Genomic DNA, 17,872 nt, shown 5'->3' with positions numbered 1-17,872 from the left:
AACAACTTGTGAAAAGATACTTGGACTCAGCTCCAAATGAGGCCCTGCTTCCTTCCCTGGCCTGCTAGACTGCCATTTTATGGGGAAAAAAAAAATTGTATCCCAAAAAATGTATCAACGCATGGATGCTGAGCACAACAGAGGGCAGCTGTTGTGTGTACTGGCATGGAGAGCCATAATTAATATGGTACAAAATGATGACAAGAAAAGCCTACTTATTTTTTGCAAATTAAAGCACTGAGGAAAAGGTGTGGATTACACTGTGCTAAATGTAACAGAAATGCCCACTCATCATCATACAGCCTTCATGTCACACAAACTTACTTTGATACGTACATGACTGTGTGCACAACATATCATGGTTCCATTTCCACAGGTTAAGAGCAACCTGCTGCTACCAATGGCTCACTGTTACAGTTCCACAAGAGCACTGCCTCTCTGCTTTGCACGCAGAACTGCAAATGCAGTAACTCCCCAAACAGATGTTGCTAATATGATCAAGAATATTAATTCAACAATTAAAAGTGCTTAAACTGGTGATAATTACTTAGGTAAAGGGCAGCTCAAGAACAATTGCATGCAACTACATGACAAGTAAAGCATTCTCTAGTCCAACTCTCACCATTTACAATGTAGAAGCCTCTTCAGAAAATAAAACCCATGGGCAAAATTCTCTATTAATGCAGAATCATTAAGTTTGGTTCCTGCTGCTGAAGAACTGAGACACAGGGAAAGGCAGTACAAACTCATGGAAATGGAACAGGCTTTTACTATACATTCTTCAGTCTTTCATTTCCAAACATTCTCTTTTTCATCTATAAGGGATCTTATTTAAAACAAGGAGAAGTACAACAAACGTGTAAGAGAATAACAACCTTCTGATAGAAGAGAAGCTCTTGTAGAAGCGCTGTACATATTTTGGTGCTACCCAGTTTGCCATCTTCACAGGACAACTATTCTCACAGCAGAGGAAGGGTCTGAGGCCAGACTCAGACCAAAACGTTTTGGCAGCTTTAGCTGGTGGAACATAAAGTTGAGATACTAAAATGAGAAGATTAAAAGAAAAGTAAGAAAGAAACGTTGAAGTTTTCACAGAACAAGGGATAGAAAACAACATACCTGCTTGTTACTGAATGTCTTCTACACTTACCATCTGACTCAAAGCCCAGTGAAGTAAAGATCTCTAGCAATTACAGTTCAGGCACACCAAGATGACACTGCTAGGAAGCTCAGTCCTTCCATGTTTCAGAAGGCTATGATAAATGTTATACTGCCAATGTTTGTAAAAATTAGAGAAATCCTGAACAAGACTTGCCCAATGCACTAGAAATACAACATAATGTAAGCTTTGTGGGAACTTTTAATCTCATCTGTTGTATTTTTAAAGAAAGACGTGATTGCATTTTATTTTTTTCACAGGAATGATAGAAGTACAGTACAGCAAACAGATGGAGGTGTCAGAAGTGAAGTGTGAAAAAGAAAAAAAGTGAGAGTCCCACTGCTGGAGATTATCATGCTGTGCATGCTGTGAAGTCCTGCTTGTACCGATCTGTCAGAAACATGGCTCAACTCCCACAGGCTGGGATAAGCAACGGGATAAGCAGAAGTCCTTAACCTAGAGACAAACGATCCCCAGGGATGGACGGGCTCACCACACCACTAAGCAAGGCACGCTGCAGAACTGGACGTGCCAATAACTGCATGCAGCAGAGCAGCAGCCTGTAGCCTAATGGCCTGGTGTCACAATCAGCTCTGCCATGACAGTGGGTACATGAGCATTCATGCAAATTCTGAGCTCTTGAAAACCATCAGGTGACAAAAGTAACACTTTAGCCTCTTTTTTTTCCCCCCACTTATCAAAATAGTATAGAAAGTACAGAAGATGAAACGTCCCACAAGCAGAAGGAAAGAAATAACTAGATGTTATCAACACAATGGAAAAGGCTTAATCATAACCATGCGAACTATCAAAGGCTATGGATCACCATCATGAAATACACAAGGAAGTTTTAACTGAGAACTACAGACTCTGAGGGAAGTACTGCTTCATCTACTAAAAATGTTAACGATATGGTAAAATTTAGTCTTTTTGACAGGATGTCCTTTGCTAAACCACTCTAAATGGTCACCTGTTCAGCTAAAGCAGAAACTTTTTCTGCTACATGACATAAAAAGGACATTAATTTTTCAGTTCTGCTTTTGAAGGATGTTTCAGGTATTGATTTTACCTCGTGCTCAACATAATTGATGCTTTCTTCATAGCTACTAATCTTCTGGTGCTCAAAGCAGAGAGAGACAGCATTTTCCACATTTTCATGAAGTCTCTGAACAGTTTTGCTTGTTTTAAAACACAGTGTTCTTTGAACAGATCTTCAAAATGTGAATCTTTTTCTGTTCATCAGTGTCTCTTGGGGCCCTGAGTGGGTTGTGATAGCACAGACAGTAGTTACTCAAAATAGTCTGTACCCAATCACTTTGCTTGATGATGATTAAATACATAAAATGCTATTCATCCAGTGTTTGAAACAAAAAGGCCTAGGGCACCTAAGAAAAGCCATCCTTACAGAGCACTGTTCCCAGACCAACCAATGAGAAGTACTCTAATGGCACCCTGTCACAAGCCACTACTCTTTATAAAGAGAAGAAAACCAGAACAGAAAAGAATTGTAAGAAAGTTCAAGAGGTAAGACTTTCTTTTTTTAAAAAACTTTTTACTTCACATGTAAGACAATCTTAGTTGTAGAGCAGCATAAGAAAACAGATGTCATACAAGCTCTTATTAAAAACAGTCCCTACTTTTCCAATGCTCTGAAGGAAAAGACAAACAAACGCACAGGCAAGGCAAACACCATCTCAGGCTCCCCAGGTATTTTAAATATACAAAAGTAAATGTGGCTTTATACTCCTTTAATTATGCATTGCATCTGAATTATGAATTGAACAGAGAGCATACAGGAATTCTGGTGGAAAGAAACAGCACTGTGCAGTAACGTTTCCTCGCCCAGGATAAGACATAAATGTGCCCTACAGAGGTTCACCCTAGTTGAAATGAGCGCTACCATTCCCAGACAGAGTCTGCACATCCATTCTCACTGCAAGAAATCTACCATGGCCCTCTCAGAAGAACATTTACTCTGCTAGCAAGCAAAAACTTCCTCCTGTATCCTACTGAACACCTTTTTGGATCAAGAACTGTTAAAGAATAACATAATACATTGGTACTTAAGTACTGTGTTCAGTGTTGGGCCGCCCACTACAAGACAGACATCACAGCCCTAAAGTGTGTCCAGAGAAGGGCAGCGGAGCTGTGAGGGGTCTGGAGCACAAGTGTGATGGGGAGCAGCTGAGGGAGCTGGGATGGGTCAGTGTGGAGAAGAGGAGACATCACTGCTCTCTACAGCTCCTGAAAGGAGGTGGTGGTGAGGTGATATCAACTTCTGCCTATAAGGAATATATTCATACACAAATGGTTCATTTAGATAAAGACTCCTATATCCATTCCATCCTTAATCCTGTCCCCTTCTTTCTTTCTTTCTTCTTGAGTGTTCTTCATTTTAAACATATAGTTGTATATCACACATAAATACTTTTTAGAGAATTGGTAGTAGAGAAATGATTAATTCTGTGAGATAGCTTCTAAGGTAGGTTTGTCTTGCTCTTTCCAGCAAGCACACATCAACAAGAAATGTGTTCCCCCACCCTGCTACCTCTTTAGATTAGGCCTGCACCTTGTACCAGGAGAAATGTGGATTTTGTTTTGCTTTGAGAAAAATATTCTGAAAATACAGATCTACTTTTGTATTAAGAACCTTTCTGCTTTTGTCTTTTACTTTGCACAACGTCCTCCTTCCCTTGAAACCACGCAGGCAGGCTTTGCTGCCAGACCTCCTCTGGCCGGGCCAGTGGCAGGCAGTGCCATCTAACTGCCACTTGGTGGCAGAGCCTAAATACCAGAATCACATTTCCAGATCCCAAAAACGCATCATGCACACTTACTCTCTGCTCAAGGTGATTCTGAAGATCACATCTTGCTACCTCATTAATTATTACACATTTATTAACAAAGATACAAACAAACTTTTTTTTTTCCAATTAATCACTTTGAGTTTTAGTAGAATAAGCAGAATTAGCTTGGGGGTTTGTGAATTCAACATATTCATTTTCTGTTTCCTTTCTGTGGCATCATGTCTCACAAGTTAAAACATCAAACAGTAGCAGCTACCTTTTTAAAAGAAAAAGCACAAGGAGTACTGACCTATCAAGCTATTTGCTTGAAGCAAAAATGAATTTTAGTGCAGTAATCAAATTAAGCTTGTTCTACACTCCTCTTCTAAAGGCATCATGTCTAATCTTTAAGTCTTTAGCAGATAACTCAATTACTATTTTATTTAGAGCAACTCTAAACACAGTATATGTTACGTTGCGTGATTTCTTTCTCAACGTGAATAAACGATGGTCCACAAACAGATGCTTCTTACTGTCTACTTCATGAACCCTAGCTTATCATCCCACTTCTGAAGAAGCAGCATCTTCTATTCCTCACATGCTGCAACAGCTCTGATTCTATGGCCACAACCTTCCTCTCCATGAGGGGGGAAAGCTCACGACTTCGGCACCTCTGCCCAACACAGCACTAAACTGTAAGAGCCAGCCAAAAGAAACAGCTCTTGTTCAAGCCACGGGGACCTATCTGAGCTAACATAGCATTTCCCTTCCTATGTGTTCTCCCCTCTTTGTTTCAGAATCTTTTCAAAACTATCATAACACTGAAAGCCTCAGAAATACATAGACCAGTAACCATCCTTTTTATCTATAAAGGAAAGGAAATGGAGAATTCACATCTGCAGAAGGATAGGGCTGAACACTATGAGCAGACTTGATGCCTAGCCTTGGCCACAACGCACTTTCTGCTGCCTACAAATGTGGTACCTCAACCTTTACTCCTTTCTGCCCACATCTCCAACCCCATAATAATTCTAATGTCAGCCAGAGAAAGTCACACACACAGTTGCAGAACATTCCTGCTGCCGCGCTCCAAACCTCAATGCTTCCCACTAGACAATATTTAGTGAAGCAGGATTAGGAACGAGGCTCTTTAAGGGCAAGTAATTTTTATCAACTGTTTTTTTCTGACAAGAAACTTGGTACAGATTGTACGAGTTGAAATTTAGGACAGAGTTTATAAACCACAGGCATTTAACCTCAGCAATAAATATCTCAACCCCTGAAAAATGATCATTTCACCTACCCATAGCAGTTATTGTTTGTTTAGCCCACACAAGAAAACTCTAATCTGGAAACACTGGCATAATTAAAGATTATTTCAGAATAAACAATTTCATAAAACTGAGATTGAACTTCATCTAGCAGGCTTAGCAGGTTAGCCAGGCTGGCTCTATGCACACCAGCTGCAAATCATCAAATAGGAGCACTCTATTTACAATGCATGCATTAATCCAAATATTCTGGGTCTCTCTGACACACTAAGAGATCACAGAGCAGAGCACGAATGCATGGAGATGCTTTGGAAGGGGTAACTTTCAGGCTGTAGAGCAATTATTGCTGCTACTGAAGATTTATTAGCTTTCCAAATAAATATGAGTTTAAAAAAAACCAGAGCAGACAGTAACTGTGTACACACAAGAGAGAAACCAACTGTTTTGCATAACTTACAAATTCTCAGCAGAAGTAGTTACTGCAGAGATTAAATGTATTACATATCAAACTTCCATTAATCCAGAGCTATGTCACTTGGAACATTACTTTTTCATCCATTACATTAATATTTTCCAAATCTAAGTCACATCACAGTGATGAAATCCCCATTCACCTCTTCTTTCAGCACAGGTGAGGAGTTACATAACTGGTATCCCATCATATACTCAGCCCTACTTACATTTGAGTTTTCCAGCCCATACATCTACTCCTGCTTCCAGAAACACGTCTGGTTCTAGAATTCCTCCTCCCCCATTCAGGAGTCTTCAAAGTAATCTTTTATGCCAACAATGAGACATCCCAGAGTCTTCATTCAGTTCAAAGACGTCCAGACAAATACATCCTGATCATTACACCCACAAACTTAACTACACACTCAACACCTCTGCACTTTTTTCATAGGTACTATTTGATAAATTTAGCAGACCTACATTTCCTGAAGAAGACACTAAAAATAAACATCAATGTCAGACCACTACCTACTGCAAAAAAGTGGAGAACCATCAAATATCGGTCTAGACCATCCTTGCTTCCCTTATTTACTGTAATGCTTCACAGGTGCATGCTAATTCCCTCTGCACAACACTTCATACACCTCATGCTACACTCAACGCTTTTTGTACTCAACACATTTTGCACATTTCATACATACACTTTCTGTACTTTCTGTACATACACAATAACATTCTGCTATTGTGAACACAAGTTGTCAAGAGGCACCCTGCTATTGTTACCAAAAAACCATGACAGTAAATAAACGCCGCAGCAAAGTGAAGATACCAGGGCAGTGACAACACGGCAGCCCTGCGGACTCCGCTGCCCTGATACGACTCAGCTCAGAAGCAGTCGGTGTTTTTCCCAGTTTAGGTTCTGTGGAGGCATTTGCTAGTCTGGCCATCTGTAAAAGTTCCTTTGTGAGTTGCTGTAGCTCTTTCCTTCAACAGACCTTCACAAAAACTGCAGAACATCCCTGTATTTTTATACCAGCAGTTTCACCACGTCAGCCAAACAGATTTTCCAGTTTCTGCTACAGCACTGATAAAGCTCCCTATAGCACAGTACACTTCAATTCTGCTCTATTGCAGGCCTGTATTCATTAGTTTGGACTATTTCCTACATTCGTTTCCTACACTGTGGACTCTTCTGCTTTTCACATACTTAAACACTTAAGTTTTGCTAAAGCACCTTTTGATTTTCATTTCTCCCTGGTTTTTGCTGTATTAGACACAAAAGCTATGCAGCTTTAAAAAAAAGCAAGTAAATGCCCTCAGAATGGCTCAACTGCACACCAGATGGTACGTGGCCCTGGAACACAGGCCCGGCTCATTGTAATGCTACCTGCTGAGCACAGCCACCAGCATTCAGAGCATTATAAAAAGGGCATTACTGTAACAATGACAAAGACTGAGCACTACTTGTGCAGTGTCTAAATGAGCAACACATACTATGGTATTTGGAGACTGACAGTTCAGGTATTTTGTGTTTTTTAACCACATTTCATCACCCTTCGAATAAGAGAATGCCTGAATTAATTGGAGAGTTGTTTCTGAGAAAGCAGAGTATATGATTTCAAGTCTTTTTCCAAAAAGCATGCATGGGTGCCTCTGAAGACCAATGTGATGACAAACCTTCTAAAAAGAAGAACTGAGAAGATCAATCTATACTTGCTTAGAAATCATTTTACCCTTACAGGATTTGAACTATAATTAGAATGCTGATGACCTGTCAGAACAGAGACCGAAGTAGAATGATAGAGAGAACGGAACAGCTTTCAGGATAGAGATAAGTCACAATGGGCAAACCTCTGGAACCAGATCTTTCCAAGTTTTAGAACACTACAAAAATAAAAACAGAAGATTCTACAGAGAAAAAAAGTTAAATTAAAAGAAACGAAATCAGCCCATGCTACGTACTTTCACTCTTTCCCTTTAAATTTTCCACAGGACATTGTTTTTTTAGCTGCTAATTCTGTGACCTTGCTGGAAGTCACCAAGCCAGAGATCAATTAGCGAGCACAGAACAGAGAAGCAGCACTGACTGCATTCGGCTTGTCCCCTGGGAAGAGCAGCTATGCTTCAGGGTAAACCTGGAAGATTGTTATCCAGTTGGAGTGCTGATACGCAGGCTGCTTACTAACTGCGAGATGCAAAAAGCAGCAGGACTGAGAGGAAACAGGAAAGTCTCCTTTTTCCACTGTGTCACCATTTAAAATTTTCCAGTAATCTGAAAATAGTTAAATTTTACATACAGTGAAAATGGAGACATCTAGTGTCATACAACAGAACCCACGCTGGTTTCAAACTTAGGAGTGTTAGTTGTGCCCATAAGAAATTATCCTTTTCAAGTGTGCTCTTCACACATCCAATTTAGTCACTTATAAAACTTGGGAAAAGTTAGTCTGTAAAGATTAATTGTGAATACGCAGACAGAAATTAAAGGAAATCTTTAATGAATTTAAGAAGAGCTTCCCTGGGTTTTATTAGCAAAGGAAGAGAAACGTTATCAGCAACATTTAAGCATGATTGAAACACCAATCGTCTTCAACACACTTTAAAAAGCACGCTGCTCTGGCTTGAAAGAGGAATATGCCTTATAAGGGATGGAATTTCTTTAAACAAAAAAAATACAAATAACACAATAGCAAACCACCAATCAACCAGCAGCCAATCTAATTTGTTCTAGTAGTACTGAAGCACTGAAGTTAAGCAGAACGTGATTCTTCTCCATTATATGGATCTTGTAGGAATTTGTAACCCAAAGAGGTACCAAAAGCATTTTCAAGCAAGGTGTGTAAACTCTCAGATCACCAGTGCCCCCTATTTCCTAGATAGGATGAACCAAAACCCAGAATGATGGAGATTCTCCCTGTGCCACCAACCAGGTACACGTGCCCAAACCACCACACGTGCTGACACACAGCTCTTTGAATCCACTTCAGAGCTCCTGCACCCACAGCAACCTCTATGTTACGATTTCTCCTTCAGACAGGAGATTCTAAAGCAGAGAATCTGGAAGAACTTTGATGTCGTTTCTGCACCTACCAAAAGCTGCTGTTTTGTTTGTTTTACACCACAAGTAAAAGACCACACAGAAAAGAAGAGAGACTTTCAGAAGTGTCAGAAGCTAGGAAAAATGGTAGGTAGTATTTTGCAAGTCTGCTGAAGTGGTTTATCCCAGGCAATGGGATCTCATCTCCAACAAATCTTGAGTAAATTGTTGGTTACTGGTCTCGTTCTCAATCCCGCAGTACAGATTACCTCAACCACAGGGCAGTGATTGCCTTAAGGAAACTCCATCATTTGCCAGCTACTGCAACGCTGTCTGTGTAGTTCTCTGCTCTGTACAGACTCTCGGAAGGAACATGAGACATCAATAGTTCTTAAATAAGTAATTAGAGGAGCTAAAATCGTTTAGATTATCAAATAGCAAGTGGGACAAATAAAAAGTCACAGCTCCATTAACACGTACATTTAATACAGATTTTTATATATAAATTTCATTTTTTTTGTTGAGTTAAACGATAGGCCACAGATGAAACATAAGATGAAGAAACAGGCACCTGCCTCCCTGCTTTACCCCATTACAAAGACAACTTGTCTTACTTTAAACTCTTTTACTCTCTTTTCTCAGGGTTGGCCTTCAGCTGCAGCTTCCTCAGCCTAAGCAGGGAAATTGGTCTTCTGTGTTGTCAAGTATTTCATTCACTTATTTCTGGACTCCTACTTACCCCCGTATCTTACACAGTGGCTCCACACTCCACATCTGCATAGGCATCTGCTTCCTCCAAACAACTTTCTCAACCCATTTCTTGTTGAAAGACTCTACACCACAGCTGATTACAGCCTTCTGAAACTAAGGACTTAACACGGCCACTTCAGGCCTGCATTGAGCAGGTAAATCCTCGGAGTTTCTTTGCTACTCTAAGATTGCCATGAGAGTATTTTTTTCTACCAAACACTTCGGGCTGCTGAGGGGATCATCTTTACAGACTGGGCTCAACTTTCCTTTAAAGGGGAAATCTGATATGCTTCAAAATTGATAGTCAGCACTTCAGTCTACATAACTCATATGGCACAGGCACACAAATCTTGCTGCTGTTACAGCAGCACAACAGCTCACTTGCTAGAAAAGGCCGAATGAAACCTGCAGTTACTGCATATCCTGCATAATGTCTTGGCATAACAAAGTTTTTAAAAATTGAAGGTATACACCTAATGCCAGGAGTATGATCTGTACATGCTGCAGATCTGTTTCCCATTTACCACCTTCATCTGACAATACCAGCTAGTTAAGAAGCAGCATACAAAGTACTCGGGGTAAAGATTTTGAAAGCTTACTTTGAGTTCATACAGCACAAGGAATGGAGCAGGTTAATGCCAAAGAGACAAAATAGAGTACAAAGTCTTCTCCCGTGGTTCTGGTTAGAGGCTCTGCCAATATCCGTTTGTTAGATACAGTTTTCAGCATCCTGGACCACATCTGTTCAGCTACTCAGAAACAAGCAGACATCAGAACTAACGACTGCTCTGCCCCCATGCTGAGCTACTGGATTTGGGCAGCACCACGTTCAGGGAGCACTCAGAACAGCTTCATCAAGGGCAGGACTTCATGCTAAGGATATAGCTCAGGTACGTTTTCCAAATGCCAGTGAGTTCTTGTTATAGTCTCACAATTGTTTTAAATGATGTTACAAAACTACTGCTTTATAACCACAGTTCTCATTACAGCAAAAATTTTAGACCAGATTTCTGACCATGGTTCAAAGCTTTTTATTTCCATCTGGTAACTACTTTTATTCCTAAGAGTTCCTCATTTTCTGTTGACGAAAATGAATCTTGGCAAAAGATTTTTACTCCCTTTTTATTTTTTTAATGACTATCTCGCCAGCTGCAGTCACATGAACTCTGACTCCCATTCTAGGCTTCAGGGTCACTGATGGACACTCAGCTATTGCTTTCATCAAAATACAGACCATAGACAAAACCAGATACAGGCAGGAGAAAACATGCAGTTACAAAACAAAGGAGCAAAACCAAAACTTTTTGTACCAGACAGACTGAAAGCAGAAAGAAAATCAGCACTTAAGAACGAAAAAGCCTACTCACTGCTGATGCTCCGTACAACACCCGCAGAGATGGAAGCTGGGTTTATTTTTGATAGGAGCACAAACATTAAAGATAGTCCAAAAGTATTCAGAAAAATATGGGTGCAGTACAAAGGCTTGTGCGATGAGAGATAGTTTGCTTTTAATCTTGACCTGGAAAACCTTTTCTATGACAGGGCCTCTTTCCAGTGGAGTCGCAGTCCTGTCTCGTTACTCTGATTATCAGTGATAAAAAGGCCACCCAAGCTGCTGCTACTTTGGAACAATGACAGCTTTTCAATCCTAAACTCCAAAGGAAAACAAAAACAAAATCAAAGCCAACATCAAACCAAGGGGCAGCACTGCGCTCCTGTCTTCCTTCCTCCTGTTCCATCATGCAGTATCCCTCACAAACGTATAATCATTCTTCTAGAAAGCCATAAATCCTCCTTCATGTATACATGGAAGTATTTCTCCTTGTATGCAGTAGGTGAAAGCACCTCCTTTCACAAGAAGAGACAAATGTTAAACTTGGATCACATAATGCTCCATTTCCCAAAGGAGAGATGTTAAGGATCAGGACATTTCAGGTGATCATTTAGGGCCCCACTATTATTACAGATTTTAATTAAAGGCTTTTTTAAGGTTAGCAATATTGTTTGTTTCCAGCACAGCCTATCACGTGAGAAGTGCTCTGCTGGGTCAGATCACCCTCGTGTGGCAGTGTGTCTGAAAGCAGTAGCAGATGTCACCTGGAGAAAGCATGGGAGCCGGGGCATCTGCTAGGGCACATTCTCTGTTTTACCCTCAGTCTGCAATTGTTGCATTAGTGATGTTAGAGGGTGTGAAATCAGAAATTACTGCTTCTGACTTCCCTTTCTGTAGGCACTGACATCATAACACCAGCAAGAATTTACTAAATTCCACCAACTTACAGGAACACTTTCAGACAGGAATAATTATTTTTTCTTCCACACTGACATGTTTCCCATGTGTGAACACGCGCCTCCCCTGTGCTTGTGATAAGCAATATGGCACAGCCCTCTGAAGGGCTCATCCTTCCCCTATGGGAGGATGCAATTGGTGTTTTGAAGAAACATCAGATTAACTGCAGTTTTAATTTCTGAGGCAGCACTCCTGGAACACGTGCCACAATTAAATATTAGCAGGAAATACGTCTGCGTGCACACACTCACATCTTCAGGACGACCATTTACTGCTATGAGATCTGTACAGCCACTAGTGGAAAAGCTTTAATTATACATCCAGCAGTTGCCAGATGGTGGTGAGAAGACAAGTGGACTGCAGACAGCCTGGCCTATGAACAATTCAGATGCCAGCTCTGTTGTGTGTGCTTCTTTTACAGATGGGAAGCTGCTGATGTGCAGGTCTGCTATAGACAGCTGTACTTGGGCTGGTTCTAGCCAAACAAAGGAAGTAAAGGATGTAGAGATGGGGTCACACCTGAGGGACTGCAATGCTGAGTGCTGGTATCATGCATAGAAATTCACTTGTTAGTGAGAGAAACATTCCACACCACCGCGCTCAGGAAAGCTAAGGCACATCAGACAAAACATGAAGTCAGAAGACTAACAGCTAGAACAGCACATACAGGAATAGGCACTTTTTTTTTTTTAACCTAGACCTTTGTTTTTAATAATTGATATAAAATAGCAAATGACTCACTAATTGCGCTTCTAAATTGTAATCCAACCTGGAATCAATCACACATGGCATAACTTCTGTTCTTACTTGAAGCTAAATCCACCTCAGTGCATGCAGCAGTCTCTAATAATTGCATTAGTCATAACCTGAAAGTGTTTCCCACTTACTTGGTTCAATTTTGCTCGCTTTTCAGGTTGATCCTCATCCCTATTGATGAAAAGAACTCTGAAATGTTACCCCCCAGAGACTGCTTTGAGATTTGATGAGCACTATGATACATTTCATGCTATGATTTCTCTTTTTCACTGTCTAATTTTCCTCCAATACAATTCTATCACCTTTTCTTTCAGTTCAAAGCCAAACAAGTACCATTGAGGACACAATAGCAAGTACTCTGTCAAACTCAGCAACAAAGTAGGTATGCAAAGAACTGCCAGATTTACGCATACAATCTTTTGTTTTGCAGCACAGATTTTTTATTCTTAAGTACCCTCTACCCAGAGAGTCTCTGCTTCTTTTCTTTTCTTTTCCTGTATTTTTTTTTTTTTTAAGTGAGTATAGATCTTACAAGCTTTTGTCAGAATAAAACTCTTCGCTACACAATCCCACTAATTTACCAGTTTGTCCCTGTGGGCCAAACAAAAATGAAGGCAAAAGGGAACAAAACAATTAAACCCAAAGTCAGATAGATACAAAACGGAAAGTTGATTCTGAAAGCTAGAAGCAAAGCAGGATGCCCAAGGAAGAGCAAGATGGCATTTGAGTACTATCAAACAGGAACTCAGCTTTCACAGGATGCTCACTAGAAAACAGACACGATACAGCCCATGTTCAAGCACATTACAGCTCCTAGCCAGGCGGTGAGAACCCAGGCTTAAGTCACATAAGACAGCGTTAAAAGAAGAGCTGCTCAGTTAAGGCTCAGTTATACTTTCAGAAGATGAATACCTACGTACCAAAACACCAAAACCAACGCTTATCTGCCCTAGAAAAGAGCTTTCCAGTGCTGGCATCATCCCGCGTTTCACCGCAAGTCTTCCATCCACATACTATAGAAAAACAGACTTAAAATTTGCCAGGTTTTCAGCGTTGGTTTCCTTTCCCTCACTCTCAGACCACTCCAACAAATTGACTACATGTATTTTTAGCTTTTGATTTCAGTGCTAGTTGCAGAAATATTTTTAGTGATCTGGTGTTTTAATACATGCACAGTTACCCAGCTGTGTATGGGAAATGAACCACTGACTGAGCACCTGGGGAAAGGACCCCATCACCCTGGGAGGACAGGTGAAGGCAATTCAGCTGTGTGACAGGAAGGGATGGAGCCTGGCTGCGCCTCTCTTAGACCTCATTTAAGGGCTGACTGCTACTGCAGAAGGATTTCTGGCTGAGGATCCCTTCCTTGCAGAGTCTTTCCTGTGAGCCTAGATGTTCAGAGATGGGTGAGCACTTTCCTTTCCTTTGTAACACCATTCCATCCATGCTGGTCCGTTTGCTGTTCTACTCCTGAATCACCCTTCCAACACGTTAATCTTTCCAATTGTAACAGGCTGGTTTTGTTTTTCATGTGTTTATGGGTCCTGAGCACAGCTTTAATCTACTCTCCACCTATTTTTACGTTGTATGTATTATAACTCTTTAATTGTCACCTCCAGCTTTCCTGCCTTTTTTTTTTTTTAGAAACCAGATGGTGTTGTGATCTTCCATTTTTTTCCCCCGTGTCTTTTGACATTCTACTCCCTTTCATTATTTACTGCTCACAAAGTAAATACACAAGATGTGAAAGTGGCTCTGGGCATTGTTCTACGTTATATGAAATTGTTTCCAACTTCATTCTTGTTGTTAAAAATGACGTTTCCTTCAGAATACTTCACATTTGCAAATCATCATCTTAACTTATCACCCTTCTAAATCCAAACCTCCTTTGTGGAAAGTAATCAAGCACTGCCAAACTTCAAAGCATGCAAACAGTGACAATAAGTGTATCATCAGCCTTGTTGAAATTAAGTATAGAACACAAAATTATTTGGCTTTATAGATTAAAAACAGAATCAAGCAAGCTTTTTTTTTTTTTCAAATTCTTTGTTTTTTGTGTGTTATTTTTTAGTTCTTGGAGTCTTACAAGATTGCTTTCACATATGAAGGTAACTTTTCCATGAAGATTTGTAAAACATGCCTGATACGACTTTTTTTTTTTTCCCCAATTCACAGTCTGTCCTCAGATAGTTTTGCACAAATCCCATTAACTTTAGTATTTACGCCTAAAGGCAGAATTTGAAACCTGTGAAGAACTGGGTCACTGGACAATGGCAAGCCTCAAACAGAGATTTCTTTTCTGAGCTATTACAAGAGTATCTCTTCCCTCAGGCACTATATGAACAATCCCATTTGTCCACAAACAATGCCAAACACTTGAAATTTGATAAGTTACGTTTTATCCTTGCTCAGGTAGGATTTTTTTCCTCTTTACTGTAGCTAATAGTCATTTAGTCCTCAATGTAGCATTTGTGGCTGATGCAAACCATCCAAGGACATCCTCCCACAAGGCTGACTTGCTGCAGGTTGCAGTACCTCATTCACGCCAACCTTAAAATCAGTAACTTTCAACAGCTTCTTGTAAAGAGTTCCTCCATTTTTCTGGGATCTTTTTTTGGTCTCCATGAAAACTGCTTTCGTATGTTGGTCACACAGCAACTCCTGCTTTGCTTCTATTTTTTATTTAATAATGGCAATAAAATTTCTTTATCAGATTTATAGAATGCAAGATAACTACACGAGATCTGCAAGCTGTAAAATCAGTCCAGGCACTGAGATTTTTACAAACTACATTTAATGTCTCAGTAAATCTCAGTGAAATAAATAGTCTTAAAAGACTTCAGTCACTTACCACAAGTATTCTCTGTATTAACATCTCAGATCTGTATATTGCTTCCATATAACTGGCTAAATTCAGACTGATTTTTGGCACCACTTGAGTCCTCATCACTTATTGACTACACTTAGAATATATATTCCTATTTCTTCCATTTTATTTAATGAAGTCTAAAGAAAATTGGTAAACTTTCTTCAAACATCAGATGTTCTTTTCAGCATTAAACAGATAACCTTGTACTGCAGTGCCAAAGCTATTCCAATTCCCTGTATTCTAAATTAATCCACATTCCTCTTTCCTCTCTTTTTTCCCCTCGCCCTTGGCAAACAACTAGCCCAAAGGACAACTCCATGGAAAAATTTAAAATTCGAGAAAACATACAACTCATGCCTTACCTGAAAATACCTTTCTTCACTCTCTGAGATGCAGTCTCCTGTACGTTTTTCTCTCCTTGCTACACTTCCAGCTGCACTGCATAGTCACCATTCTTCCACAGCTACCCGTTCCTCTGTCTCCTCCACCAGCCTTTCTTCAGGCTACATTGGTACTTTGTCATTTGCTGCAATCAATTTCAAATAAAAGTGTCCTTACATCAAGTCCTTCGAATGTCCCTTGATTATCTAGCTGTTACTTTCTTGCCCCTTCTCAAAGGCCTACGCTACAAGGCAACAGGACATTTTGGTAAATTCATTCATTGCTTCAAAAGGTCTCAATTCTAGACTGGAAAGCAGTAATTGAGAGTCATTAGATATGCTTTCCCTTTTAATACTCCTTATGCACCATTACAGAAGTAGAGCTGTCTTTCTTCAAGACTAGGGTGACAGCGTAGACTCAGCCTTGTGAAGAAGCATACCAACCATCAGCAGCTCAGTTTGAACCTCCCACTATAGGTCATGTTTCCGTGCATGTGTGCTTTCTTCCACTGCAATGCTGCAAATTGCTGTTCTGAATGAAAGTTACTGCTTATCTTCAGCACTGCAGAATTCCCGAACCTACTGCCTTTGCCAAAGTTCCTCACAGGCTGCTTTAGCACAGCATGCTGTGCATTGATTACGCTAGCAAGGAGCTCCCCAGTCAATTTCCTTCATCTTACAGCCTATATAGGATTAGTTCTGAAAAGTGATACCATACAGCACAATTGCCATGTTCAAAGTTGAAAAAAGCACTTAAACTAGAAAACCTTGTGGAAATTTAGATGCACTCATGCAATCAGCTCTGGGAGCACTCATCCCTTACACTGATACCAAGGCTGCTAAGTCTGGAAAACAATTTTTTTGCACAATTTACAAGTCAAATATCATTTAAGGTCATGAAACATGAAGATATTGGCCATTTGGATGTTGAAGCAGAAGCACAGAGATACTCTGCCACACACACACAAAGGAAACAAAAAACCATCAACCATCAGATTCAGCCCCCCCTCCTCATCCAAAAGGCTCCAACGGGCACTTCTCTGAAGGGTCTGAAAAGCATTGCTGAGCATTCCCACAGCACTGCTGGTGGTGGACGGAGCTACAGAGCTCTCTGTGGCAGAATTTACACCTAACCACAGACATGGCTCTTTGTCCCCATCCCTAGAAAGGAAAGAGGTAATTGCTGCCTGCCGTACCTCCTCGTGGAGCCCAACCTGCCACGTTCACCACAGGAAAGCATCGATTTTAACCCCTCTGACAACAGCTGAGGAACCCAGATGGCAAACAGAAACCCACCAGGAAACACTGCTTCTCAGCTCAATTCGGGCAGCTGCTCTCTTTCTGCACTGCTTCAGAAGCAGCGTATAAAATCCGTGAAGCACGCACACTGGTGAAGGGGTGTTGGGACCCTGCCTCACTCCTCAGCTCCTCTCTCCCTCAGGCCAGGCCGTGCCCATCGCTCCACGGGGTCACGACACCCGCGGTGAGGACTACCCTCACGGCCTTGGGCGATTGTGGCGGGCGGGTGGCGGTAAGATCCGGCGGCCAGAGGAGCCCGGGGCGGGGCGGCGGCTCCTCGCGCCCTGAGGAGAGCTGGGGCCGCGCTGAGGAGCCTCGCGCACACCTGCTTCCCGCCTTCGCCTCGCACCAGGCCTGCGGGGATGGGGAGGACCCCACCACGCCGTTTACGTACTCTGCGCCCGGCGCGCCAGCACCTACGGCATTTGCGCACCAGGAACCCTCTCAGGTGCAGTGCTCGCGCTGACGACATTACGGAGAATCCGTAAGGAACATCGACCTCTTAGAGGGGCTTTACGTAAGTGACGTTCTTAGGTGCGGGCCTGGCCGCTCCTCACCCGCACATCCGCGGGAGCCGTCCGAGCTGCAGAAGCCCTCTGCTCAGGGGACGGGTAGGATTACGCAGGCTACGCAAGGAGTAGCAGCTGCAGGTAGGAAATCGGCCAGGCCGGGCCGGGAACCTTTACGTCAATTCCGCAAGGCTGCGCTGCGCTGCCGCGAGGAGGGAGGAAACGGCCGGCGGGGCGCCGCTACGCACTTGGCGCGGCGGGCCGGCATCTCCCTACGTCGTTGGCGTAAGGCTCTCTCTCAGGTGCAGGGAGGGGG

At 41.6% G+C, this 17,872-nt stretch overlaps 2 protein-coding genes across 14 annotated transcripts in view; one reads left to right on the top strand and one right to left on the bottom strand.

The window, feature by feature from the left end:
• CRB2 (crumbs cell polarity complex component 2) overlaps positions 1-17,510 on the bottom strand; it is a 62,961-nt gene extending 45,451 nt beyond the window's left edge. Inside the window, exons 1-2 of the mRNA XM_019621525.2 lie at positions 17,045-17,510; positions 15,731-15,894 (exon numbers count right to left, since the gene is read on the bottom strand). The gene's annotated coding sequence lies outside the window, so the exon portion shown is untranslated. The remainder of the gene's footprint in view (positions 1-15,730; positions 15,895-17,044) is intronic.
• A 102-nt stretch (positions 17,511-17,612) lies between these two features.
• Positions 17,613-17,872, top strand: part of STRBP (spermatid perinuclear RNA binding protein) — a 63,004-nt gene continuing 62,744 nt past the window's right edge. For 9 of the 13 annotated variants that reach the window (XR_002120697.1, XR_795568.2, XM_010721058.2 and 6 more), the window contains exon 1: positions 17,613-17,697. The gene's annotated coding sequence lies outside the window, so the exon portion shown is untranslated. The remainder of the gene's footprint in view (positions 17,698-17,872) is intronic. The other 4 variants (XM_010721054.3, XM_010721052.3, XM_010721053.3 and 1 more) reach the window with 3 other exon arrangements.

The sequence above is a fragment of the Meleagris gallopavo genome, chromosome 19 (genome assembly GCF_000146605.3).
Source record: "Meleagris gallopavo isolate NT-WF06-2002-E0010 breed Aviagen turkey brand Nicholas breeding stock chromosome 19, Turkey_5.1, whole genome shotgun sequence".
NCBI lineage: Eukaryota > Metazoa > Chordata > Aves > Galliformes > Phasianidae > Meleagris > Meleagris gallopavo.
Note: the sequence above shows the minus strand (reverse complement) of the source record. Positions and strands in the feature narration are given on the sequence as shown.